Source organism: Rattus norvegicus, chromosome 1, assembly GCF_021556685.1.
Source record: "Rattus norvegicus strain SHRSP/BbbUtx chromosome 1, alternate assembly SHRSP_T2T, whole genome shotgun sequence".
Lineage (NCBI taxonomy): Eukaryota > Metazoa > Chordata > Mammalia > Rodentia > Muridae > Rattus > Rattus norvegicus.
Genome location: NC_141534.1, coordinates 34,571,809 through 34,599,277, shown reverse-complemented (window position 1 = coordinate 34,599,277; position 27,469 = coordinate 34,571,809). Strand labels below are relative to the sequence as shown.

Here is a 27,469-nt window from a genome sequence, read left to right as displayed (position 1 = left end):
GGTCTTATAGCCCACACCCACAGTGACACACCTACTCCAAGGCCACACCTTCTAATCGTGCCACTCCCTAGCATGAACCATCACACTGGGGTTGGCCCAGACTCTCAGCTCTTGTTAGCTGATGTGCTCCCGTGGCTGTTATTAGGTGTGTGGCTGTTACTCTGTCTGTTCTTTTCTTTTCCTTTTTCTGTGAGTCTGAGTATACTGTTCTGACCTTTTAAATTGTCAACAGTTGGTAAACCGTTTGCTGCTGAAGAGCCTCATCCTGTTCTTCTTACCCTGCTCCCCTCCATGCTCCACCCCCGGGGCCCAGCCCCAGTTGTCCCGCCCCCTGTGCCCCATCCCCCTCCTCTGCTCCCCTGTCACTGCTGTTGCTGTTGCTGTTGGAGCAGAGATACAGAGTGCTGTTGGCCACTCTTTGTCCATCTCTTGAAAGGTTCAAATCACACATGATGTCCCTCTGCTTCATGTTACTTGAGAGGTACTATGTCTGCACAGCAAAATAATAGAGGTTACACCAAGTTCTTGAGTAAACAGACGTCTTATTAGCTCATTCACGAGAAATCCCTTCTCTCAGGCTAGCTCTGAGAAGGCTGTCACCATGTACCAGCTCTCTTTGTGTGTGCATCTTGCAATTTATTTCGATGCATCTCTTGGGGTTACACAAAGTAACCTTTGAAAACCACAGCTGACTGATGAATCACAACACCAATCCTTCCCCACATTTCCGCACCTGCGCAGACAGGGCCTTATGCTACAGGCCAAGTAATAACGTATTGGGCATGATGCCCAGTTGCAGGTTAAGGAGTTTGTTTTCTCAGGGGTGGAGAAGTGTGTTGCTTTAAGCCAAAGACATGAAGTCACTGTCTGTCCCCGCCAGCGGGGACCCAGTTATTCAGGATCCCGAAGAGGCTTTCTACCTGTGGGCCAAAATGGGGGTGAAGAGAAGAAGGAGACCAAGCAAAAGTTCTGTTGTCAAGGTCTCGTTTATTGGGATGAACATTGCAGCTTTTAAGGCTTTCAGGTAGGGGGAGTGACCTTTGTGAAATATGAAGGAGGGGGAGATGAGGGTATAGGCAGTGATAGCTGGAGGCAAAGAAGTCAGGCGATGAGGTCAGGTGGTGGAGACACTGGGTGTTGACTGAGGAGATAACTGGTATCTGCTGAGGGAAGGTATCTGCTGAAGGGAGCTGAGGCATCCCTTGAATGTTATACTCCTGTGCCGTAAATTCATGGGAGAGGCTTTATCCAACAATCTTAAGATTTATGGCAGTCATCTTCGGGGTGAGTCTCTGTGGCCAAACAGCCCAGAGTCACTTTGAACCATGCAGTCAAAAAGCGGCTAGGCCCAAATCCAATATGGCTCCGTGCAACTGTCTACTTGAAAAGTGAAACTCTGAGCCAAGGAGTGGAAAAGTGGAAATAACCATTCTTTTCTTTTCTTTTTTCTTTTTTTTCTCGGAGCTGGGGACCGAACCCAGGGCCTTGCGCTTGCTAGGCAAGCGCTCTACCACTGAGCTAAATCCCCAACCCCAGGAAATAACCATTCTTGCTATTGACATGCAAGGGCCAATTGAAGTTTGAGGGCCGATAAGGTTCCAAGTACTCACAGGTCCTCCATCACCGGTGATAGTCCCACCATACACAAAGGAATGTGGACAAAGCATGTTTCCTCCTCAACCACCCTCTCCTCTGGAAAGAGGGAAGAAACCCACCGTGCAGCCTCTTGCAGACTTTTTAATAACATTCTTTATAGAAGGCTCAACTAGCTAGGAGATAACTGGGCAGACACCTAAGAAGCAGACAAAAAGGAAATTGATGCATGGAATGATTAAAAAGCTAACAGGATGGCCACAAAGCTTCCGACAGTGACAGTGGGGGTGTGGGGATGGGGTGGGGGAGGCGGGGACATTGCAGCCACCTAGCCAGTCTCACCTTTCCCCATATCTGGCATTCACTGGTGTCAGTTCCTACAGCGCTTCAGGATGAGGTGTGCCCACAGCTGTCACCTGGCACCACTGCCATTCAGGACACTTGCATTTTAAAAGCTCCATGGAACAACGATGCAGTCATCCGGGAGACCTGGCTTCCTTCTGTGGACCAGACGCCTTTGGGAGAGAGATGGTTCATGGAAGATTTGAACTTCACAGGGCATCCCTAGATAAAGCACAAGGAAAGACAAGATTCATTTAGGCTCTTAACACAAAATGTGTGAGGGACATACCTATTCCCCCAAACCATTCAACCAAACACTGACTGGGTTACCACAGACATCCCAGGTCAAGGGCTATGACATTTCAGACAACATCAAGTCCCCAACTTCTTGATGTTCTTTTGACCCATTGGCTATGGTTTGAGACATACAGCCTGGATCTATAACTTGCTTAGAAGCCTCACACAACCCAAGGAAGTATTTCCATAACCTGTTTGTGACATTAAAAAAGGATGTTATAAAGGATACTAGTGAACAGCTAGTGAGAAACATTCCCAGGGCAGCATGTGTGTGTGTGTGTGTGTGTGTGTGTGTGTGTGTGTGTACGCGCGTGCATACGTGTGCATACACAAGCACATAACTTTACACCATCTCTGGAATGTGATAACTTGCCCTCATTCTCCCTAGTTCAGAATCTTCAGCAGGCAGCAGGGCCTTCATCTGTCTCAGCCTTCACTTGTAACTGGGATTGGGATACCCAGAGATTGGGATACCCAGAGGTATCTTCTGACCGGACTCAAGTTCACATCTCTGAAGAGCACAATAGGCTTGGGGGGTTGGGGAGAGGGTTGATCTGCCTCCTGCCCCTGCCACTGCCATTACCACAACCTCTGCAAGGCTTCCAATGTACCCTAGCTCACCAACATTCGGAAAACAAATAAAAAGTAATTATCATGAAAGAAGGCTTGCACTTAGAAGTGAGGTTCACAGATTTGTCTCCATATCAAAGTCTGTGAGCTTCAGGTCCCAGCCATGCCCCACAGCAGAGACGCTGTGGGACTTGATGTGAGCGGGTGTTTGAAGTTGTCCTCAGGACTGTCACAGGCAGATGGCTTGGGAAACAACTGGCCCAGATACGTTGTCAGAGCAAAGGGAGGAGCCACTTCCTGTCTTCTGAGATGCTTGCTGTGATGACTACTTAATGTGTCTGAGTGTGGTTCCGTGCATGTGTGCAGGTGCCTGTGGAGGCCAGAGGCTTTGGATGTCCCTGGAGCTGGAGTTACAGGTGTTGGTGAGCTGTCTCACCTGAATGCTGGGAACCTTTGGGTCCTCTGTGAGAACATAAGAGATCCTAACCTATGAGCCTGCTTGGTTATTTAAAATTGTATTTGATAGCACATTTTTATTCTGTATATTAATTGTACACAGTAGCAGCTTCATTATGATATTTTCATAAGGCATTTAATGTTCTTTGATCATATTCACCCCTCATTACCCTCTCTGGTCCCCTTCCCATGCCCCCTAATTCCCTTCTGTTTCCAACTAGTCCCCTGCCCCCTTCCTACTTTCAGTTCATGTCTGAGCATGGTGCACTGAGGTTCATCAGTATTGAAGACAGCAGCATGGGGGAAGGGCAGTTTACAGGAGCACAGACACCTAGCCAGCGGCTACACTGAAGAAAACGGAGACTGCTTTTTGCTAAGACAGCCTAGGATACGTGTGCACACAATCTGACGACGTCTGTTGTAACACAAGAGATCAGGGATCGTCAGACATCACTGTGTGCACAAAGCTGAAAACGTAGTCTCTGTCACACCCAGACAGCTCTGTAAGCACATTAAGCTGCTTTCTTTTCTCTGAAAGATTTGCTCTCATTCTGTTCTGTGTCCCTTCCCCACCAGGCTCTCTGGGCACACTTTAGTCTGGCGGGATCTGAAGTCATGTAATCTTCTTTAGTTGTGGCCTTCCCGCTAATACCTCAAGTTCTCTTTGATAATAGGAGATTAAAAGGAGAGGAAAGCATTTCAAGATGGGTTTATTAAGACCCAACGAGGGGCTATGATGGCCCACTAATCCAAGCACCTCTACTCCCCAGCTTGGGATGGAGTTCTTGTCTTTGGCAGTGAGCTGTGCTCTTGTACAATGTGCCATTCCCGCCCCACACCTTCCCTGTGGGGTCATGTGCTTTTATTCAGTCATGAACAGCAATGCTGTATTCTCCACTGAAGCCTATGTCTTCCACCTGGCTATTCTGGCATTTATTTAGCCACATCCCCTCCTTAGTCTCTGGCCACTTCTGAAGTGTAGATTGATCTATTCACTTACTGAGTGGGGGAAAAAATCACCCTTTTTGAAGTTGTTTCCAAGAGTTTGGAGAAGAAATGTATGCACAAAGGAACTCTATACTATCCTGGTTCAGTGGCCAGGGTAGGGATGTAGTAGGAATGGCCCTGCTCTACACTAGAAACAATTGCTCCTACCTAAGATTCTTCTGCCTGATCTTGGCATGTAGTTAACCAGAACTGACTTTCAGAGCCCAGCATTCATGTCTGTCTACGGCCTGAGGACAAACTTGTTCTAATGTTCCTGCCATTCTTATCTATGTCCAAGTTTCACTTTCATAGTAACTGTACTCACTGGTGTGTGTACATATCATATATCAGTCAGTCTATCTATCTATCTATCTATCTATCTATCTATCTATCTATCTATCATCTATCTACTTTTCATCCATCTATCATCAGTCATCTGTGTATCCATCCATCCATCCATCCATCCATCCATCCATCCATCCATCCATCAATGGAAGCCATAATTTTGGGGGATGTGTTAGGGTAAAGCCCAGAAGGAACTGGGAGGGTAAGTAAGAAATGTCGAAGGATATGAATACACATATGAAAATCTTTTAAGAAAGTATTATACTGCATACATATATGTCACCCTGTACACACATGGAAATACATATAAAGTCACGAGTTTCATGCAGAGGCTCTTTAACCATCTTCTAGTTCATTGCTCAGGCTCTGGCTTTCATGTCTGGGTAGTGGTTGTTTCCCCTTCACCCTTTTTAGTTTTGTGAAAGGAAAAGGCTGAGTTAAGATGGCTGCCCCTCCATGCCTTTCTAGATGAGACTTTTCCCAGTCACATACTGTTATAACAGGTACCTGGACTATCACACAGGGAACTTTCTCAGTTTGACAGACATTGGCAACAACAAAACTGACTCTGTGAGGTTCTCGGCCTCAGGGGCTTCCCCAGAGACACCTGGGCATCAGATTTCCCGGAAGCAACAGTGAGAGGAAGATTTCCCTCTGGAAGAGCTGGTGTGGGGGAGAGCTGGGAGCCACACAGTGGCTGCTTGTACAAGTTTGTAGCGGTGGGGCACTTGCAACCTGTGTTCTAGAAGTCTGGGTGAGAGGACCCCTAGAGAAGGGGAGTCAGAGAACAGGGGGGAGAGGGGAGACTAGAGAAGGGCCTGGAGTCCTGGGTGCCAGGCTACATTCTGTGGGATGTGCATATTCCTGAAGGCAGGCATAGAAGACTTCAGAGTTGGAAGACTGCTGGAGGACATGGCCCCTAAGTCATGGGTTTGACAGCACATCCTGGTAAGAGAGTCAGAATGCTCTAACCATGTTCAATTTGAGCTAAGCAAACATATCTTGGGAATTGTCTTAGTGGCATAAGGAATTTAAAAAATGGATCATTGATTGGATTTAGCAGGAAAGTTGTTTTATAAGATAGTTTCATTGTGATCCTTCAGTTATTAAGGATCATGGATAAAAATAGATGTGGACCCAAGGAGTATGTGTCTAGAGTCAGTATGTGGCCTGTGAGACTGGGTGGTTTGGGAATGTCCCTTGTAGGGATCATCCCTGTTTTTTTTCCCCTCTTCTTACATAGTATGAATAATATTATGATGAAACCTAGGCAGGCAGGAAGATGGGCTTTTCATTCATCAGAAGACCAAAGCAGCCAGTACCAATTATCATCGTTAGAGTTAATCAATTTAATCATTAATTTAATTTCCTGATTTGTGGGCAATAAAAAACATAACAATGTATATTTGCCAAAATGATTTGTGACCTCAGTTAAAACAGTAATTCAGCAATTAAGTACAAAGGAATTCCATTAATTCATACTGCTTTTACTTACCAAAGCAGTCAGTGACAAAGCAGAACAATTAGTCAGAAATCAGTCCTAATAAAATGTCAGAATCACTGAGGAGGACACTGCGAGAAGGACACACACTGCCGAGGGTGAGCAGTCACTGTTGAGATGGGAATGATGAGTTTAGGGCAGGCAGAGATCTCTAGGTCCTCTCACACCAAGGGCAGTGAGAAAGACTTGATGGGTTCCTTTATGAGTCTGGAGATGTGCTTGATGGGCCAAGGGCTCACTCACAAATGGGAGGAGCCAAACCCTGGTCCTCAGCACCCATGAGAAAACTCAGCTACGGAGACACACTATAACCCTAGTCATAAAGACAGGAGGATCCTGGGGTTCTGTGGCATGTCAGCCTAGCTTAAACAGCAAGATCCAGGTTCGTACACACACACACACACACACACACACACACACACACACACACACACACAGAGAGAGAGAGAGACAGAGACAGAGACAGAGACAGAGACAGAGACAGAGACAGGGTGTGTGTGGGGGAACCTGTGTCAACAACTTAGGGTAAGTAACTGTCTTAGTCAGGGTTTCTACTCCTGCACAAAACACCATAACCAAGAAGCAAGTCTGGGAGGAAAGGGTTTATTCAGCTTACACTTCCACATTGCTGTTCATCACCAAAGGAAGTCAGGACAGGAACTCACACAGGGCAGGAACTTGGAGGCAACAGCTGATGCAGAGGCCATGAAGGGATGTTACTTACTGACTTGCTTCCCCTAGCTTTCTCAGTTTGCTTTCTTAGAGAACCCAGGATTACCAGCCCAGGATGGCACCACCCACCATAGGCTGGGTCCTCCCCTCTTGATCACTATTTTGAGAAAATGCCTTACAGCTGGATCTCATGAAGGCATTTCCTCAAGGGAAGCTTGTTTCTCTGTGATAACTCCAGCTTGTGTTGACACACAAAACCAGCCAGTACAACTGACCCCTTGTCAACTTGACATACAAATATTTCAGTATGAATCCTCAACCCTTAGTTTCTTATTCATTCCCAAGATCTAAATAACTTTAAAATCCCACAGTCTTTACAAATTCAAACATACTAAAATTTCAATCCCTTTTAAATACCCAATCTCTTTTGAAATTCAAAGTCTTTTACAATTCAAAGTCTCCTAACTGTGGGCTCCACTGAAATACTTTCTTACCTCAAGAAGGAAAAATATCAGGGCATAGTCACAATCAAACTCTAACCATCCAATATCTGGATTCCACTCACGATCTTCTGGGCTCCTCCAAGGGCTTGGGGTACTTCTCCAGTTCTGCCCATTGTAGACACACCTTGTTTTCTAGGCTCCAGCTGCCTGTACTCCACTGCTGCTGCTACTGCTCTTGGTGGTCATCTCATGGTACTGTCATCTCCAAAACACTGCTGTCTTCTGCTGCAATTAGACTGCACTTTCACAAATAGCCTCTCAAAGGCTCGTTTCATGGTGCTAAGCCTCAACTTTCTCTGCATGATCCCTTCAGTCCTCAGCCTTCAACTGCCACTGAGGCTGCACCTTCACCAATATGAGGTACAACTGTGGTTGCCTCTTGAACACAGCCTCTCTGTGCTCTCAGAAAATACTTCCCAGACGAGTTTACCTCAGTGACAGTGGTCTCTTCTTAATCACTGCTAATTTCTTAGCTCCAGTTAACCAGCATCAATTGTCCCAAAGCACAAAGGTTTCACTTTAGTAGGTCTGGTATCTTGTTACAGCTGATTCTTCAGTCCCAGCTAACCAAAACCATAGAATCTTCACATTCAAAACAGCCACAGCCTTGATAAGTCTCTAATCTTCCCTCTGAAATTTTACAAGCCTAGCCTACATCTTCTGCACTGTTCTCAACATCCCATAGAGCTCTTAATATTCCAATGGCTTTTCTAGCTTAAAGTTCCAAAGTCCTTCCAAAAACATGGTCAGGTTGTCACAGGAATGCTCCACTATGCTGGTACCAATTTGTCTTAGTGTTTCTCTTCCTGCACAAATATCATGACCAAGAAGCAAGTTGGAGAGAAAAGAGTTTATTCATCTGACACTTTCACATTGCTGTTCATCACCAAAGGAAATCAGGACAGGGACTCTCACACAGGACAGGAACTTGGAGGCAGGAACTGATGCAGAGGCCATGGAGGGATGTTACTTACTGTCTTGCTTCCCCTGGCTTGCTCAGCTTGCTCTCTTATAGAACCCAAGACCACCAGCCCAGGGATGGCACCACCCACAATGGGCTGGGCCCTCCTACCCTTGATCACTAATCCAGAAAATGACTTACAGCTGGATCTCATGGAGGCATTTCCTCAGCTGAGGTTTCCTTTCTCTGTGATAAGTCCAGCTGGTGTGAAGTTGACACACAAAACCAGCTAGTACAGTAAGTGACTGTGAAATATATCCTGAAATAAGCCTATGGCCTCCACAAACACATTTGTACTGAGGAGCACACCTGCACACACATGTACCACACACATATACACACACTCTCTCTCATACACATACTCACACAAGCACATAAACTGACACACAAGATTCCTACAGTCACACACACAGTCACACAGTCCCTTACCCCATTGCCAAGAGAGAGAGGAGGGATGAGGGGGGTGGGGGGGGGACAAGAAGAGGGAGGGGAAGAGGGGGAAGGAGAGGGAGGAGGAGGGGAAGAGGGAGACGATCCTGAGGCAGGACTCCCTGAGGGTGGTTATATACTGAGTCCAGTTGGAAAGCTGCAGGCCCACAGTCTCACAGGAACAGGATTGAACTAAGTTGAAAAAGTAGAGGACTATAGAGGTGAGGCATATGACCTGGAGTGCTGGACAGCAGATGATAGATGACAGGTCCAGCACTTCCATTGCTTAGCAACAGGAACCATGCTAAGTGAAGCCCTGGGACCATCAGGAGCTCTGTGTCTGCCAGTTCCTGGATGCACCTATGGGATGGCCAGATGACAGGTTGATGAGGACGTAGCATTACCATATCAGGTGTTTTTATGGGGTATAGGGTGTTATAACCTTCTTAAGTCTGATATTTGGTAAGTTCTTAGTCTTATATGGTTTTGGTATGCCCGTATGGTCCCATTTACTTTGATATGTTTCTAGGTGCTACTTTTGTATGCGGGAATACATACTCAGTTTCTGCTTCCTGGATGCTACTGTACGGGTGGTAGAGCCTACATATCCTGGCAGGGCAGGGTGGTGCTCCTCTTCGTTCGCACATAGCTCGGAGACAAACTGCTGTAGAAGAGTCCACCAAGGACAGGGCAGAGCCAGGAACTCATGGTTTCACAGGGTGTAGCAACTTAGAGCAGGGTGTAGCCTGCTCTCTACAGCCCGTGTTTGTATTTCTAATCTGCATGTTAAGCCTCAAGGAAGCTCTGGATAAAACTGAAGAAACCAAAAACTTTTAAATTGCTTCTGACTGCTTAAGTTCACTAGTGAGGGCCATTTGCAGCTGAGGAGGAGGACACCCCCCTTCAGTTGAAAGCTGCTGTGGGCTCTGTTCCAGGACCCTGGCTCCTACCCTTAGATCTGTACTCTTCTCTGGACAAACACATCGAACTCATTTGGAGAAGGTAATGAAAGTGTAGGCCACAGTGGGCACAGGGGCTACGCAGATGGGGCCTTTGGGAGCTTCCCTAGTGGTTCAACGCTGTGTTGCTTCTTCGGGGGTGGGGGTGGGGGTGGGGACAGTTTGGAAGCAAATACCTCATTCTCTAGGTCTGGAGGCTTTAACAACAGGTAATATCAAAACGTTATTAGTCTAAATATTTGTACACTAAATAAAAAAACAATGCCAGCTTATAGTAAATTAACCTGTGTGGTAAAGAATTCTGTAAGTCTAATGTGTCCTTCAGAGTCCCTGGCAGGTGGAGACTTTACCTGCAACACAAGAGGAGACTCAGAGGTTACACACAGCAAAGACTGTGGTCCGGGTGGTCCCTGAGCTCAGGTTAAAGAGGGCAGACTTCCAGCACATTAAGACCTTTTACAACTGTACCAAGAAAAACCAACAACTTCAAAGATGAATGGGTGGAGTTTTGAATAGTAATCCCAGAGAAGTGAAAGTCTAAATGATTTATAAACACATGAAAGGATTAAATTCGCTGAAGTCAGTGGAATGCAAATTAACGTAAGCAGGATCACCCCTAGAAGTTGTAATGCAGAGTAAAAGAGTAAATGTGTTGCTTAGAGGTGGGGGTGGGGGTGGGGGTGGGGGTTGGGGGGTATTGGAGAGAATATGTGAGGAGGGATAGGGACTCTCCTGGCTCCTGAGCATGTGCTTGCCTTCATAAAAGCTGTCACAGGGCTGTGAAGACTCAAGCATTGTGGTGGTTTGAATAGATTTGGCCCTCAATGACTCAGGCATTTGAACGATTGGCCCATAGGGAGTGGCACTCTTAGGAGGTGTGGCCTTAGAGGAAATGTGTCACTGTGGGGGCAGGTTGTGAGGTCTCCTAAGCTCAAGCTGCTCCCAGTGTGACAATCTCCTCCTGCCTGACTCCCTTGGCTTTGGTTCTAAACTCTTGACTCCTCCAGCACCAAATCTGCCTGCACAACACCAGAATCAAGGATCTGAATTTGATCCCTGGGACACACTTTGTGGAAGAAGAGAACCTATTACCATCCACCAGACCTTGTGGTCAGAGAGGAGAGAGGGATTGTGGGTCCCTCCCTCTGTCATGTGGATTCCCCTCCTGGCTCTCCATGGTGCTTGTTGGTCTGCAGTGGCTGAGTTCTAAGAACAGACCCACATGCAGTCATTCCAGTTCTTCTATTAATCCAGTCTGAGTATTGTATTCATTGTATCATTGTCCCTTGGTCTATTCATAAAGGGCCAGCAGGAAGGGGCCTGGGCAGGCAACAGTGACAGCAACTGTCACACCTTCATATGGGCACAGTGTTCTCTTCCCCTATAAAGATAACAAGTCAGATTTTAATCCCCGAATGTTCTCACTCACCATGAAATTTGAGAACACAGAGACTTTGTCCAAATATAAACACAGATATAATCATACCTCCTTTAGCTACACCAACCTTTATTCCATATACTAGTGGAATTATGATTCTTCTAAGGTGCTGGTATAAGTGTTGAGCTTAAAGATGTCCAACTGTGCTCTCTGCAGAAAGTGACCAGACTACCCAGTGGTCCCTGTTGGCACTAACCTCAGTGTCCCAGTTTCCTCTGCAAAAAGCAGGAGCCCAGCACTGACTCTTTCCTGCGTTGTGCTGACAGACAATTGACAGGGGAACCATGTAAATCAGGTGCAGATGGAAGATGGGGAGTCCAGACAGCATGAGACAAGATAAAGGGGGCCCGGTGCACACCACAGGCTGCCTTACTCTTTGTGTAGGCTACTGCCTAGGAACACAGCTTAAGTTTTTTTCTACTCTAAAACCCAAATGGAACCATTGCTTTTTAAATAAAGGAGGAGACTAGCTGCCTTCAAATTTCCTTTGGCTCCCCATTGGGAGGCTGTGATTTGCATTTTAGATGCAAATTCATGTAAATCAGCACTTATTTTCAGATAAAATCCTTCCATTGAGAACAATTGGGAGTTATTGTCTAATGCCAATGAGCATTTGATCCCCATATAATTTCTTAGCATATGGATTAAGCCTGCAATAAAGATGGTGCTGTCATGATGGAGCCTGGGGACAACTGACCCAGGTATAAGGACAGGAAAATGCAATCACAGACCCTTCGCCAGAATTTGGGACAAAGTCAGTCTATGTGCCAGGACAGTCATTTGGCTGCAGTAGGGACTACCCAGTGTATCCTCTCAGTAATCAGTTACACCCTAGTTAGCCTGCAGGCCAAAGAAAACACTCCATCCCCGCATGGTTTCTTGCCAGCTAAGGCTGTTTTTTGTAAGTTCAGAGAGTGCCGGGGATCTACCCACATGGTAGAACTCTCCACCTAGTTGGTTCCTGTGGATGTGGACATGACATTCTGAGACTCTATCTGGAGAAGCAAGAAAGGCATCAGAGAAGATACTCAAGAGGAAAGGAGTTGCCGTGGTCTGGTCATTGAAAACAGGTGGTGACAAGATGTAGGGGACTGTTGACTCTAAGTGGACCCACAGAAAGGGATGCTTCTGAAAGCTGAAGTGGGGAGGACTTCTGAAAATAGCAGCTCGAATACACAAAATACCATTGCATGGGGTGGGCATCAGGAAAACAAGAGCATTCTTGGGGGGGGAACCCCATTCTTCCATAGGTCAGATATGGTTAAGGACAGACCATAAGGAAGCTCCTCTTACAGTACTTCAGGAAATTTGTTTGAGAAGCATTCTGAACAGGATGCTAGTAGACAGAGGGTCCCATCCTCTGTGGTTTGGATGTTCCATTTAGAGCCCATGCAGATGTTTTAACTGCCACTGTCATAGCAAGAGAGAGAGACCTGTGAAATGTGATTAGACTATAGGAGCATTGTAGTGGGGTAGTTATCAAGACAATCTCCCCCCCCATCTCCCTCCAATCTATGCAATATCTCCTATAATATTTTGACATACAAGAGAGTTCTCAACATATACCTAATCTTGAACCCTTTAGCCTCTAAAGCCATCAAACAAATACTCACTATTGTTTATCAATTATGCAACTTGTGACATTCCATTACAGCAGCAGAAAATGGACTAATCAAAGACATGCACTACTCAGTGGGAGAAAATCTTTCCTAACCACATGTCTTAGTTTTAGTTTGGGTTTTATTGCTGTTAAGAGACACTATGACCAATGTAACTCTCATAAAGGAAAAATATTTAATTGGGACAAATTTCAGAGATTCAGTCCATTATCATCATGGTGGGATGCTGGACCCTCCTGGGTCCTCTACGGTGTTTTACCCCTGCTAAAGCCCTCCTGATGCATGTAGAAGCCTTTTGTTCCTAACAAAGGAAAATCCAGGCCCTGAAGTGACACACCTGGATGGTACACCTTGTGATAACCAGTTCCTGTCTTTTGTTTCTCTTTTCTTTGTTCTTGAGGGCTTAAGTCGGTTTTCCCACTGTGCTTCCTGGAATTTTCTACCTGGTGAATGTGGGGGTGTATATTTGATGAATAAAGCAAAAGAATTGGCATTCTCCTGACACGAATGACCCGAGTATGTGTTTTTCTTAAACCCTGCAGGTTTGCACCCAGCTGTCAGTACCTTATTGGCACAGGCACCAACAGTGGGAAGCATGGTATTGTGCAGGCTGAGTTGGTGCTGGAGGAGCCAAGAGTTCTTCTACATCTTGACCCAAAGGCAGCCAGGAATAGGGTCAATAGAGTCTCTTCTGCCTTGGGTGGAGCTTAAGCATATGACCTCAAAGTCCACCCCTACAGTGAAGCACTTCCTCCAACAAGGCTGTACATACTGCAATAAGGCCATACCTCTTAATATTGCTACTTCCCATGGACCAAGCAAATTCAAACCACCACACTACACATCTCACCAAATAAGGATATCTAAAATATATAAACAGTCAAGAAACTTAATAAGTTGGTAATTAAATAAACAGATACTGAAGAATGTATGTCCAAATACATTTTAAAATGTTCAACATCACTAGCCATCAGGAAAATGTAAAGTAAAATGACATTAAAATCTAAGTCACTCCAGTAAGAATGGCAGTCATTGTGAAAACTGGTTCTAAGGTGGGGGAGAATACTGGGAGAGACAACTGAATTTAGGGGAGGCACCTTTGGGAAAAGCAAGAAACCTAAAACAAGGGAAACTCCCAGGAATCCATAAGGGCGACCCTACCTAAGACTTCTAGAATGGGGCATATGGAGCCTGAAATGGCCACCTCCAGTAACCAGAAAAGACTTCCAATGGAAGGATTGGGACAGCAACCCAGCCATAAAAACTTAGATCCATCATTTGTTCTTTCTATAAGATGTACGGAAATAGAAGATAGAGTAGAATTTGAGGGAATGGCTGATCAATGACTGGCTCGGCTTGAGTCCCATTGCCACAAGAGGGAGCCCACCCCTGACACTAGTAATGATATTCTGATATACTGCTATACTTTCACATGGGAGCCTAGTATAACTGTATCAGAGAGGCCACACCCATCATCTGATGGAAACTGATGCAGAGACCCACAGCCAAACATTTGGTAGAGCATGGGGAATCCTGTGGAAGAGGGGGAGGAAGGATTGATGGAGCCAGGAGTCAAGGACACCACAAGAAAACCTGCAGACTCAACTAGCCTAGGCCCATGGGTGCTCATGGAGACTGAATTGCTAATCAGAGAGCATGCATGGGATGGAACGGGGCCTTCTGCACATATGTAACAGTTGTGCAGCTTGGTCTTCATGTGGGCCTCCTAAAGAGGAAGCAGGGGATGTCTCTGACTACCCTGCCTATCTATAGATCCCTTTTCCCTGGCTGGGCTACCTTGTCTTGTCTCAAAAGAAGATGTGCCTACTCCTACTGCAACTTGAAGTGCCAAACCTGGTTGATATTCATGGGAGACCTCCTCTTTTTTGAGGAGGGGAAGGGGTTTATTGGGGAGGAGGTGGGAGGGAGGAACTTTGAGAAGTGGATGGAACAGATGTAAATAAATAACTTAATTCGAAAGAGGAAAACAAATAACATTAGATGCTGCTAAGGAAGCAGAGAAGAGCAGACTCGTATGAACTGCTGGTAGGGGTGCCAACTAGTCTAGGTCACTCAGAAAATAAAAATGAAAAGGGATCTACTCTGGGACCCAGCTTAACCCCTGAAGGACTCTATGTCAGTGGATCACAGGGACACTATACACTGGTTTTTATTGTAGCACCACTCACAATAGGTAAGTTATAGAGTCACCCAGGTGTCCAGTAACAGAGGAAGGGATGAGGAAAGTGCATTATAAACACTCAGTGGAACTTTATGCAGCCATAGAGAATAATAAAATTATTTTGCTTACAGAAAAAAAAGGATACAATTTGAAATTATAATATTAAAATGATTAAGTTCAACTCAGGAAGACAAATGCCACATTTTCAATCAGTCTTTGGCATATTTAATAATTTATGTATGTATATAGGATATGAAAGTAGATGTGAAAATGGTAGGATGAGGAAGATAAGTGGAAGATGGAGAGAAGAGGAATGTGGGAGAAAATATAATCCATGATACAGACTCATGGGAATGTCTTTATGAAGCCCAGTACTATGTACAATGGGTATACACCAACTAAAAAAAGAAAAAATGCCCCTCACATGTAATTAGACAAAAAGTAGACAATGATATGGCTTTAAGAATGGCCAGAGAAGCTGGGCATAGGGGTGCACACCTTTAGTCCCAGCAGGAGGCAGAGGCAGGGTGTCCAAGGCCAGTGCCCTCTACATAAAGAGTTTTAGGACAGTTAGAGCTATGTAAAAATATCATGTCTGAACTAGAGAGGGAAAGAAGGAGGGAGAGTTGAAGGTGGGAGGGAGGGAGAGAGACAGAGACATATACACAAAGAAACAGAGAGGCAGAGGTAGAGAAATAGAGAAAAACAGAGATAGAGAGAGAATGGTCAGATAGTGGTCAAAAAGATATGGCTCAGTAGTTTAGGGTGCTTGTTACTTGGTGTTTCAAAAGACCATAGGCCAGGTGGGTTGCAGATGCCTGTGACTCCAGCTCTAGAGGATTCAACACCCTCTTCTGGCCTCTTCAGGCATCATCTATGTTTATATACCTGCGTGTACACACACACACACACACACACACCAAAACCCAACCAACCAGACAAAAGACAAATTTTAAAAATAAAACAGAGACCCAGAGAGAGCCTTTATCAGGTCACATTGCAGACAGCTCCCAGTTCTTTGAGCACATTTTCCCAGTAATACACTGAAACATTGTTTGAGTGACATGGAAAACAACTGGCATTATATTTCTGTTGTAACCCCTAATCCAAATCAATTTAAAGCAAAATAGAAAACTAGCTTTAAAATAGGGAGGATAGTTTTCTCTGGCATTGCTTTTAGCACTTTTCTTTTGTGCTGGGGGAGGGAGGTAGAGGAGGGGGGGAGAGAGAGAGAGGCAGAGAGAGAGAGAGGCAGAGAGAGATAGAGAGAGAGAGAGAGAGAGAGAGAGAGAGAGAGAGAGAGAGAGAAGACTTTGGTTTGTCAAGATCTGGCTGACTCTGGAGGGAGGGGTAACAATAGTCTTGAGTGGAGTCTTCAGGGCACAGACAGCATCCCTCAGGCTGAGTGCCGGGAGGCGGGAGCAGGTGGAGGTTCAATTAGCACTAGGAGCTGCTCATTAGGGGGGAGGGGAAGGGCCTGCTGGTCTGTGGCGCTAAGGAGGCAGACCCCTTAGAGGGGAAAGATGACTGAATTAGCAGGGGTTGGCATTAAAATGTAGACAGAAAGGCTTTGGCTAAATCTCCATGCCTATTTCCCTAATGAGAGACCAGTAAATGAGGGGGCCCATTGGAGACTCCACAGATTGAGGGAAAGGGGCAATTTGAGAAGAGAGTTGTCTGTGGAGAGACAGTGCTGCCCTGCTTGGGAAAACCGTGATGATGAGGAAGAGGTGGAGGGAAATGATTTCCTCTGTCGACAGAGAGCAATTCTCAAGAATAAAAGGGGGCTGCTGTGCAGAGCAGGGTGACCAGATGTCCTTTGTGCAGGAGGATGCTGGAACAAAGGGAAGTGAGCTCATAGAGTGGGGGTGGGGTGGGGCTGTGAACCAAGAGGGATTAGGGACAAGAGGAGATTGTGGTTCAGATCAAGTGTTTCAGCATAAACCTGTGGCATCTCACCTGGCATTCTTTCCCCAGGGGCTCTGTCATTGCAGGGCCTTCCTCCATGGGCTGGAGGGCTGGAAGGCAAGATATTCCCTGGATCTTAGCAGCAGCAAGACTCTGAGGAAGTTCAGCCCCTGAGGTGTGGTCCTAGTTCAGGGAAGGGGAGAATCAGCTTCGTGAAGACCTCTACCTTCCTTCCCCTGCTGGTGAGGGCCGGGCGGGTGGGCACCTCGGAGGAGCTCTTCTCTGTTTCTTTTTCCTTCCCCCATATGGGCTCTCTCTTCTACTCAGGTCACTTTCCAGGAACTGTGATGAAGAAAGACAGATTTGTGAAGTAGCAAACACAGATGTCTGTGACCTGGACATGCCAGTTACCAACAAAAAACAGGAATAATCTTTCTAAGGTAGGAAGAGCAGGCACGTCCAGTGTTGTGTTTTATATAAAGATAAGGAGAGAAGGAATATGTTTGGTGGAGGTGCAGTAAGGTGTGGGAGAAGGGGTGCCTCCAAGGGCCAATGGTGAGACATCCCTTCCTGCTGAGGGACCAGCCTCACCATAGCACAGTATAAAATAGTTTACTCAGGACATGGGGAGGGGAATTGAGAGGGTAGTAGAGACAGAGTATGGGGTGGGGTGGGGGGGAGAGAGAGAGAGAGAGAGAGAGAGAGAGAGAGAGAGAGAGAGAGAGAGAGAGAGAGAGAGAGAGAGAGAGAAGTAGAGGCCAGCCATGAGCATGCAAAGAGAAAGGGGGGAGGAGAGAGGAGGAGGGGACAGAGCAGGAGCAAGAGAAAGGAGGGGGTAAGCAGCTCCCTTTGTAGTGAGTCAGGCACACCTGGTGGTTGCCAGGTAACTGTGGGGCGGAGCCTAGACAAAATGCCAACGGTGGGTTTTGTCCAGTCTAACAGCTGAGAAACCATCTGCTCCCGAAAGGCTGTTATTACCAAGGACAATCCCAGGCTCTCGGCGCCTGTGCCTGTGAGGGCCATACCGGGCTCTAGTGCCTGTCAACTTCTCTTAACACTCTGTTTTAGAGCAGTACAATGGATGAGACCTCACTTCCGGAACCTTTGCTGAGGTCAGCAGATAGTAAACATGGTTAGCGATTGTTTCCTTCCCCTAATCTTATGACTCCAACTCTCTCCTTTGATTTCATCTACCGGTTCATCCCTGATGTGGCTGGGCTTGCTCGTTGATGAATCTTCTTGGCTGTTATCAGGAGTGGCTGTGCTTGCTTCTGCTTGGTGGAGGTTATTTATGATAACCATCAATAGATCAATCACCAAGCCTTGTGTAATTAGGTAATAGGAGTTGCACCCTGCTGACCTGATGTATCTTTGACTTGAGCTCAGAGACTGTTAGAAGTCGCTGGTGTGGTATCTGGGATGAGATGGTTAGGCAGAATGCAGGGAAAATATCTTCATGGAGATATTCCCACTCCCTCCTCTGTATCTCAAAGCCTCCTGAACTCTTAACAAGTTTGTTCAGACAAAAGCAGATTAGATCAATTATGTTAATTCAGACTTAATTTGCATATTATAAAACTGACCAGATAAAATTATGCATTTCAATGATTTTTATCATATTTAGGTATGATACTGAGACAACTGTAATAACTTCTTCAAAACCAGACTTTTTTTTTATCACTCCAAATAGAAATGTACACGTTGGGAGGTACTGTACTTCCCTCTCCTCTGAGCTGCAGGTAGAAATTAACCTCCTTCCTGTCAGTATAGATTGGCTAGTCTAGGACAGGCATGCTTTTTAAGCAGAGCCATGTAATAGATGCTATTCTAATGAAGTCATGTGACACTGCATGCATTTCAAATGGAGTCAGGTGGCACATGTTCGCTGACTGTTCCTTTTCACTTAGCACACTTTCTGATCTGATATGCTGAGCTGTGCATCAGTTTTTTTTGTGACTACACAGCGTCTTCCTTAGCTTGTCTGGGTCTGCCTTCACTCAGAAAGACATAACCTTTCATTTTCTCTCTTCTGTCTCTTCCTCTCAGGTGCTAGCCAGAGCCTAAGAGTTCCTCCTCTAGTACTTGGGTTTTCTTACTCTTCCCACCATGCAGCTGCTTGTCCGGCGTGTGGCTGACCTCCATGTTGGATTGATTCAGATGGCATGACTGGCCTCTCCCCCTTCCCTTCCAAGTCTCCTCTTCTGAGTAGCCGGCAAGATCTGCAGCTTGTATGGGATTTTACTTTTAAACTCTAATAAAATTCCCTTGGGCTGCTAACAATAAAATGAAAATAATATTCTCCCCTATGGATGTGGTAGATTTTGTTTATCTCTACATCCATTGACAGATTTTATTTTTTGGGGGGGGGGGGTCATTTCTACTCTTTGGCTGTTGTAAATGTCACTGCTGTGCTGTGCTCTCTCTCTCTCTCTCTTTCTCTCTCTTTCTCTCTCCCTCCACCTTTCCTGCGAATATGTTCCAGTTTTTGTAAGGTACACAGCAATTTTATGTTCAACTTTAGGCCTTATAATTGCTTACCACTTTTGGTTGTGAGGGTAACACATTTTCCATGACTGTAGAGCTATCCTAAATGAGTGTCAAGTGTAGCTCTGATCTGTAGTTCCTTGATGCCCAATGAAATTGCACATCTTGTGTTTGTGTGTGTGTGTGTGTGTGTGTGTGTGTGTGTGTGTGTATACAGCTGATAAATCTTTTCCAGATAAATGTGTCTGAATCTTTTGCTTGTGTTTTAACTTGACTGTTTGTCTTTTAATTGCTAAATTTAAATGTTCTGTAGAATTAACAGGGATATAAGACTTATGTTGACTATATGATTTCTAAACATTCCCACACTCTCTAGGTCTTTTGATTTCCCTGATAGCATCTTCTGATGAAGGAAAGTTTGCATCTTTGCTGAGAGCATTGGGTAACTTTTTCTAGAGGGCTTGCATCTGTGGTTATGAACTTGTTTTTATTATCAACCCCCTGGGGAGACATCTTTAATTTAATCTAATGAGTTAAATTAGATATTAAGGAATAGATTTTGTTGGCTAGCACTGAGCTGTGAAGGCTCACAGATTGTTATAAAATGTAAGATTCGTTTCCTGCAAGTATGAGAGCTTCACCCCAGAGATAAGGCCGCCTTCTCACTTGGTGACTGGTGACTGTGGTTCAGGCCACCACCTTTGCTCTCTGCCTAATGAGGGTTGGAGTATGGTGGGTGATCCAAGCCGCCCTTTGTATGTTTAGTCTGCTCCTGTACCAGACAACTCTGCTTTAGCCAGGAGCCTTATACAGATTACTTAGCCTATAGAGCTATTTTCTCCATGAAACCTTCACAGATAGAGATGGTGTCTCTGCTTCCCTCCCTGCTATGGATGAATGGCTCTGATCATTCCTAGAATATTGATTGACTTAGTCAATTTACCACTTAATTACACAGCATGGGCTTGGTGGCTGTTTCCATCTGCCCATCTTACTTGATTACACTTTCACACAGTGCACGCCTTTGGAACCTAAGAATCCTGGGGCATTGATGCAAATCGAAGCTCTGCCTACTCTTCTTTCAGGTTCCATGCAGCACCCAATATGACTTTAATGTGACTAGATCTTAAAAATGGTTTTATTTTTTCAGCGAGGGATGAAGTAGGTGCTTTGTTAGAGCAACTCTCTTGTGCTGAGTGTTACTGCAGCATTTAGGCGCCACTCACAGTGTCAAGGTTACCGGCCAGTGGCATCTTACGGAGTGACATGGTAGTGAAGGGTTTTCATGGCTGGGATAGTATCTTGTACACTTAGACTGGAACCCGGATGGAGAGTGCTCTCCTTAAACTTTAGAAACTAGATGGTCCTAGAGGCTCCTTGCTCTAGAAAGAGCAGTGTTTGGGCAGGAACAATAAACCACAAGTGTGGGAGCTGGTGTTTCACTGGAAAGAGGCCCAGTGGGGTCTGGAGATACAGTATGCTTCAAGTGAGTGCCTAGAACAGCACAATCAGAAATTGGGGATGAACTGATGTGTTTCTTTGCAGTGATAACACAGCAGGGCGGAGGCAATGGAGAGACAGAATGGTTTATTTGGGTTTGCAGTTCCAGAGTGTTGAGTCCATTGTGGCAGAAGGTTAGAACTCACATCTTCAAACACAAGCATGAAGCACAGAGTCAAACCAAAAGTGGTGTGAGTCTTTATACAGACAAAGTGGTGTCAAGGTCGCACCTCCTAAACCTCCCCACAGTATTACCAACGAAGGACCAAGTGTTCAAGTGCTGGAGCCTCTGGAGGCCATTTGTCATTTAAGCCACCAGAGCTGGAGAGATGGTTTGGTGGGTAAGAATGTTGGTTCACAGACATGAAGACCTAGTTTGCATCTCAGACTTCCTCCTCCCCCACACAGCTGGAAGTAAGAAAGTTGGAATTCACTTCTTATAGTGGCTATTCCTGGTTGTCAACCTGACTACATCTGGAATGAACTACAATCCAGAACTGGAAGGCTCACCTGTGATCCAGATCTTGAGGCTGGGAGATACAAGTTTCTGACCTGGATCTTGGTATGGAGATCTTGAGGCAAAGTGGCTATGAATCCCAGGAGCTGAAGGCAAGGAGATTTCTGAGTTCAAGGTTACCTGGGACAAAGCAAGTTCAAGACCCAGGCATGGTGGTATACACCTTTAATCTGGGACACACCTTCTGCTAGAGATTTACTCAAGGACAGTGGAAGAAGGAAGAGTCTCTTTTTCGCCTGCCTGTCTGCCTGGCTTGTAGGACTGAGCCACTGCTAGATCCTTGGACTTCCATTCACGGCTGCTTCTGGTCTTTCTTAGAGGGTTGGATTACAGACTGTAAGTTGTAAACCAATTCTCTTACTATATACTACCCATAAGTTCTGTGACTCTAGAGAACCCCGACTAAGACACTTCTTATCTAGGAGTTTCAGATTCAATGTGAAGACCAGTCTTAAGAAAATAAGGCAGAAAGAGATGTTCTCCTGGCCTCTGCAAGTGCACACATACAATACACATAGGACACACACACACACACACACACACACACACACACACACACACACAGAGTTTGAGGCTCAATGGACTTTCTTGGAAGTGTACCCTGTGACACTTGATACACTGATCTTCAGCTCATTCTGAGATCCTGAAGAAGGTGCATTCTCTGACAAGACCCCTTTGAATAATTTCACTCAGAAAAATCTCCTTAAGAGTGAGGCTTGTGGGGCTGGAGAGATGGCTTAGTGGTTAAGAGCACTGACTTCCAGAGGTCATGAGTTCAATTCCCAGCAACCACATGGTGGGTCACAACTATCTGTAATGAGATCTGATGCCCTCTTCTGGCCTGCAGTTACATATGCAGGCAGAATGCTGTACATAAAATAAATAAATACAAAGAAAAAGAAGAAGAAGAAGAGGAAGAAGAAGAAGAAGAAGAAGAAGAAGAAGAAGAAGAAGAAGAAGAAGAAGAAGAAGAAGGAGGAGGAGGAGGAGGAGGAGGAGGAGGAGGAGGAGGAAGAGGAGGAGGAGAAGGAGGAGGAGGAGGAGGAGGAGGAGGAGGAGGAGAAGAAGAAGAAGAAGAAGAAGAAGAAGAAGAAGAAGAAGAAGAAGAAGAAGAAGAAGAAGAAGAAGAAGAAGTAGAAGTAGAATGAGGCTTGTGGATATCTGTAACTCCAGGCAATGCATATGACTGTTTTCTGTGACACTCCAAAGCTCTTTGTCAATTGTGTTACAACTTTATTTTCCTCTGACCTCCCTGAATACCATGAATAAACCTGTGAACCTTCACCAGGGACAGCTCTCCTCTCAGTGAAACGTGGCTGAAGGTACACTGGGATTTCCAAGCTACTTAGGTGACCTGGGACCTGATTGATACCGTCTGGTTTCTTTTGTCTGTCCCTCTGTCTTCTTTTCATTCCCTCTCTCTTTTAACCTTTCTCTCTCTGGTTAAGTTTCCATTATTGAGTGTTTTACTTGTTCTCCTTCCTTATCTCTTTTGTTCATATGTGAAGAGGGTGGTTGAATGTGTTGGTAAGAGAGAGGACAGAATCATTCACTACCATACTTAGTGCATGAGAACCACAGGAGAATTTGTGACTTCTATTGCTGCTGCAGACAGGCCTAGTTGGTGAATCCAGAAATAGGTGACTATAAAGGAATCTGACGTCCAAGGACAGACATGGGATCATCTCTATTCAATGGGGATCTTGCCTGATGCTTTCCTCTCCTCAGTCAAATCCACCATGGCATATGTCCCCTGAGTGACATTAAAAGGTTAGGCAGAGCTAGAGTAGTTCTGTCAAATCCAGATCCTGGCTGATGCCAACTTTACACCTGAGACTCTTCAGCAGCTGGACAGCTCTGCCAGGTCACCCATCAAGAAAGGGCTGGATGTAAGCAGCCTGCAGTGAGCTCCCAAGGGAAGTCATGAGGGTTTAGACCCTCCACAGGCTGAAGAACATTTCTTATGGTTAAGGGCAGAGTTGGTATGAGATGGGCATGTGTGATCTTCCTGTGATGAACTCAGAAAACTCGAACCTTTTGGGAAACTTGTAGAGTGCTCTGGTTCCCCAGGAGTCTGGAAGTCTTCCCTTCTCAGTGCACAGTAGCCTGAGAAATGGGTGATATCTTTTTCTAACAGGAGCATTTGATGCTCCAATCTCACTCATATGTGCCCAAGACCTTTAGAAATGAAAAAAGGGTGTGCATGACCCTCATCCCTGGAGAACACCTCCAGAATCTGTGTTATGCTTTTGCATACCTGCTTTTGCTCACTGGGTAAGAGATATCTTTAGGTGACCCAATGAAAACAGAAGCTATCTGTTGCCAGGTGACAGAGATGTGGGCAGATCAGAATAGTGGCTGGAATGGCTTTTTCTGAGAACCTGGGACTTTTTGTTTGCATGAGCAAGCCAGTCCAGGTCATGCAAACCTGGCCTGTTATGGGAAATGCTTTCTTTCCAGGGAGGGTGAAATTGACAGAGCATGTAACAACGACTCATGCTCCACAACTCCTTCCCGTTTGTTGCTAGTACCAAATGTCATACATCCCATTTTTTAAAAAGCGTATATTATCTTCCAGCAGGAAAAAAAGGACTAATGATCTCAGGAACTACTGCAATCCATTATTACTTGGACTTCTTACTAATTCCTTTGACAACAAATATCTTAATTATGGTGTTCTCTGTCCATACTGGGAGGAAGTTGAGTGTTTTTGGATTGCTTCTTGAAGCCTTAATTATGCAGAGGCAGACATGTGCTCATCAGTGAGGTGATGCGCACGAGATATGGAAGCCCTGAAGGAGGATGTTTTTAAAACAGGCACTGTGAACCACTGTCTCTGTGTCAAAGCCAATGCTTTGATGTGTTGTCGTGACAAGACATGTTGTTGGTTCCTCATTCAATTATTATTCACAATCTTTTATGTGGAAATTCCACATAAAAGTACCATGAGGTGTCACGAGCTATTGTGATTCAGTACCTGTGACCACAAACAGCACCCCACCTAGTGAACGGGGACTGAAATAGACATACACATGCTACAACCAAACTGCTAAAAGTAAATCCGTCTGTGAGGTCATTCTGTGAGCCATGGCCACATGGGTTAGCTTCTTAGGCGAGACAACTGTATACACATGAAGTAGAGTTGGGTGTCGTGTGTGTGATTGATTATATGTGGATAACTAACTATCTTAAAAGCTTTTGTTGAAAGGACACTATTTCCTCACAGGGTTTTAGTGTCACTTTGAGCTTATGTCAAGATCTACTCATAGACGCCGATTTATATTGGCTCAATTTTGTTCCCTATATCTCATTAGTCTATCAGTGAAACAGCACCCCTTTGTCCAGTCATGGAAGCTTTGTAGTAAGGCCTCAGATACTGTAGGCAAGTTTTCCCCACGACTCTTTTTCTTTACTAACTCAGAAAGTCAAATGTCTCCAGATTCTTGTATTTGTCAGCTTCCCACAATGGTTAGCAAGCTTGAGATCATGAACTTGTGGAGGACAAAGGCTTATTTTGCTCACAGTTTAGTTTGAAAACAGGATTGGTAAAGGGGTGTGCTGGCAAGACTGCACATGTCTGTAGAAGTACACAGAGACAAGTGCTCCGATGGTGACAGAAGACAAAGAGGAGAAAAGCAAAGGTCTGGTGTTCTAAACATCTCTTCAAGAAGATGCCGCCAAAGACTTAAAGCACCCCCTCCAGGCTCCCAGATCCTAAAGGAGTCCAACCTTCCCCAGCGCCACTCTGCAGACAAGGTCTTTGACATATGGGTCTTGAAGAAACATCAACCTGAAAACTATGGCAATGCCCATATAAATTTAGAATATTTTGGTCAAGTTTTTCAAAATTTGTCTATGATAGTAATTGGGTTTAATTGATTCTGTAAATAAAATTGAGAAGAATCTTTAAAAAATTGAGTATATCAGCTGGTGGTTTTCATTTTTGGGTGTTTTTTTTTTTTGTAATATGCCTTAACGACATTCAAACACTTCCCTATTAAGTTATTGCATTTTTTAAAATTATTTCATTATTATTTGTTAACACAGTTTTCATTTTTTGTGTTTCTTTTATAACATTTTTTGTTGTTCCATAAAATAGATTCGTTTTTCATACATTTTGCTCTAACAAACTTAAATTTTACTAAATTACTTTGTAAGTTCTAATAAACTATTTATGGATTTTTTTTTCTATGTGAAAATCCTGGTTCAAAGACCATATCATCTCCCATCACACACATTATTTTAATTATTTTCCCCTCTCTCCCTCCCTTTCTCCCTCCTTTCATCCTTGACTTGTAATGGAGCCCACATACACTGTAGACCAGGCTGTCTCACCTGGAGCTAAGATCCCTCCCTCCACCTCCTGATTGCTGGAGTTAAGAGTTGTGCCATTCTGCTTAGACCTCATCATCTATCCTCCCTTTATATTGTTAATTCCGTCCTGCCATGCTGACTTAACGCACTAATCCATTTCTGAGAGGAACAGGCAATATTGTTCCTTAGTTCAAAACTAAAGTTTCACATTGCTGCCCTCCTGACATGTTTGTCACCGATTTCACTAAGGGGGTTTTATTGTTTTGGTGAGTATTGAGGTTGGGGATTTGCAGACTTGAGGATATCACTCTGCCTCTGAGGCAATCTGCAGTCACACTATTTCCTTGTAGATGGTATCTGTGAGACTGAGGCAAGTGCCTATATCAGCAGTGTATAACTCCACCAAATACCGTAGCCACACCCATGACTTCTATTTTTCTCTCAGTACTTGGCATTATACCAGTGAGTATTTACTGTGAACCCAGCCTTTCATAGTGGCTCGAGAGCTGACAGACTCAACCTGCCCATTATCTGATACGCATATTGCTTATTGTGTTTTATCTGATATCATCCCTGCTTATCACAGGAGCACTATGCTGAGACAGAAGTTGCTGGCACACTTGCTTTTAGATGTTACATCCCACTTTGTGGCAGGGTATCCAACTTCCTGTAGTTTTTTTCTCTCAGAGCTTCTTTAATATTAATAATTAAAATTTTTATCTTCCCTCATTGTGATGGTTTGTATATGCTTGGCACAGGGAACGGCGAAGGTGTGGCACTGTTGGAGTGGCTGTGTCACTGTGGGTATGGGCTCTAAGACCCTCATCCTAGTTGATTGGAAACCAGTATTCTGCTTGCAGCCATCAGAGGAAGAAATTAGCTCCTACTGCACCATGCCTGCCTGGATCCTGCCATGTTTGTGCCTTGATGATAATGGTCTGAACTTCTGAACCTGTGAGCCAGCCCCAATTATATGTTGTGCTTATCAGAGTTGCCTTGGTCATGGTGTCTGTTCATAGCAGACACAAACTAAAACACTCATTTCCAAGTTCTATGAATGTCCAATTTTATTATTTTTCCTAGAAATTATATTATCTTTAAAATAGTCCAATACTTTCAACCTTTTTTGTAAAAAAGATCTTTGTAATACGTGAACTTAGATTAATCTTTTTTATATTATTTACGATTATTGTAGGTTTAACTTGTTTGCTTTAATCTTAACATACATTTTAATTTATGCAATGCTAATTTCATTTGGATTTATGCATATACTCCATTCTCTTGGCTCTTATTTTCCCTTGAATGTCAAACCATGTGTGTGGGATAACTTCTCTGTCAGACCTATATGGTAAGAATACCTTTCAGTTTGCTGTTGTAAGCATTCCATAGTTTTATTGTATAGAAGATGTAATTTAAGTTTTATTCCTGCAAGATATCTCCAGTTGGTGCAGGGTTTTACTTACGACCCTTCTCACACTCCCCATAGTTATTGGAGGTGTTGATTGTGTGACTTCTGTTTTGATGGTTGTTAAGATGTCAGTTGTTATTTGCTCACATTTAAAAGAGCCTCCATTGTCTGTGTTACCCATCTGCCATGTCTGTTTCTGACTGTACCTGCTGTCAGAAATGTGCAAAACCCAGAACTCTTATACTGAGAAAGGAAGGGGACTATGTATAGACTCCAACTCTTTTAGGGGAAAGTCTGTCCATAGTATGAGCCATTCTCACCCATGTATACATACATGTACACACATACTCACACATGCAGAGGGGGTATGGGCATATTCTCTTTCTCCAAGAATCAAACACCAGGTCTTAGTGTCAATTGAGTCTTGTTTTCCTGCTCAAACTGGCACTATGGCAAAATGGATTTGGAAAATTGAGCATGGCTA

At 44.6% G+C, this 27,469-nt stretch overlaps 3 long non-coding RNA genes across 7 annotated transcripts in view; 2 read left to right on the top strand and 1 right to left on the bottom strand.

Annotated features, from left to right (window-relative positions):
• The window catches only part of LOC134484858 (uncharacterized), a 229,204-nt gene that overhangs the window by 55,691 nt on the left and 146,044 nt on the right, over positions 1–27,469 (top strand). The window lies entirely within an intron of this gene.
• Positions 971–17,576, bottom strand: LOC108349392 (uncharacterized). Of its 2 annotated transcripts, XR_015644949.1 has the most exons (6): positions 17,354–17,576; positions 17,028–17,104; positions 16,814–16,945; positions 8,892–9,016; positions 1,936–2,157; positions 971–1,792 (listed from the first exon to the last, which is right to left on the bottom strand). It is a non-coding gene; the product is annotated as an uncharacterized LOC108349392 (long non-coding RNA). The 2 variants fall into 2 exon arrangements; XR_015644945.1 differs by lacking the exon at positions 17,354–17,576 and having other exon boundaries at positions 17,028–17,173.
• The window catches only part of LOC120099033 (uncharacterized), a 39,252-nt gene continuing 28,564 nt past the window's right edge, over positions 16,782–27,469 (top strand). For 2 of the 3 annotated variants that reach the window (XR_015644952.1, XR_015644951.1), the window contains exons 1-2: positions 16,918–17,004; positions 17,090–17,202. This is a non-coding gene — a long non-coding RNA (uncharacterized LOC120099033). Of the gene's footprint in view, positions 17,005–17,089; positions 17,203–18,808; positions 19,069–27,469 lie in introns of those variants that run through there. The other variant, XR_015644950.1, reaches the window with a different exon arrangement.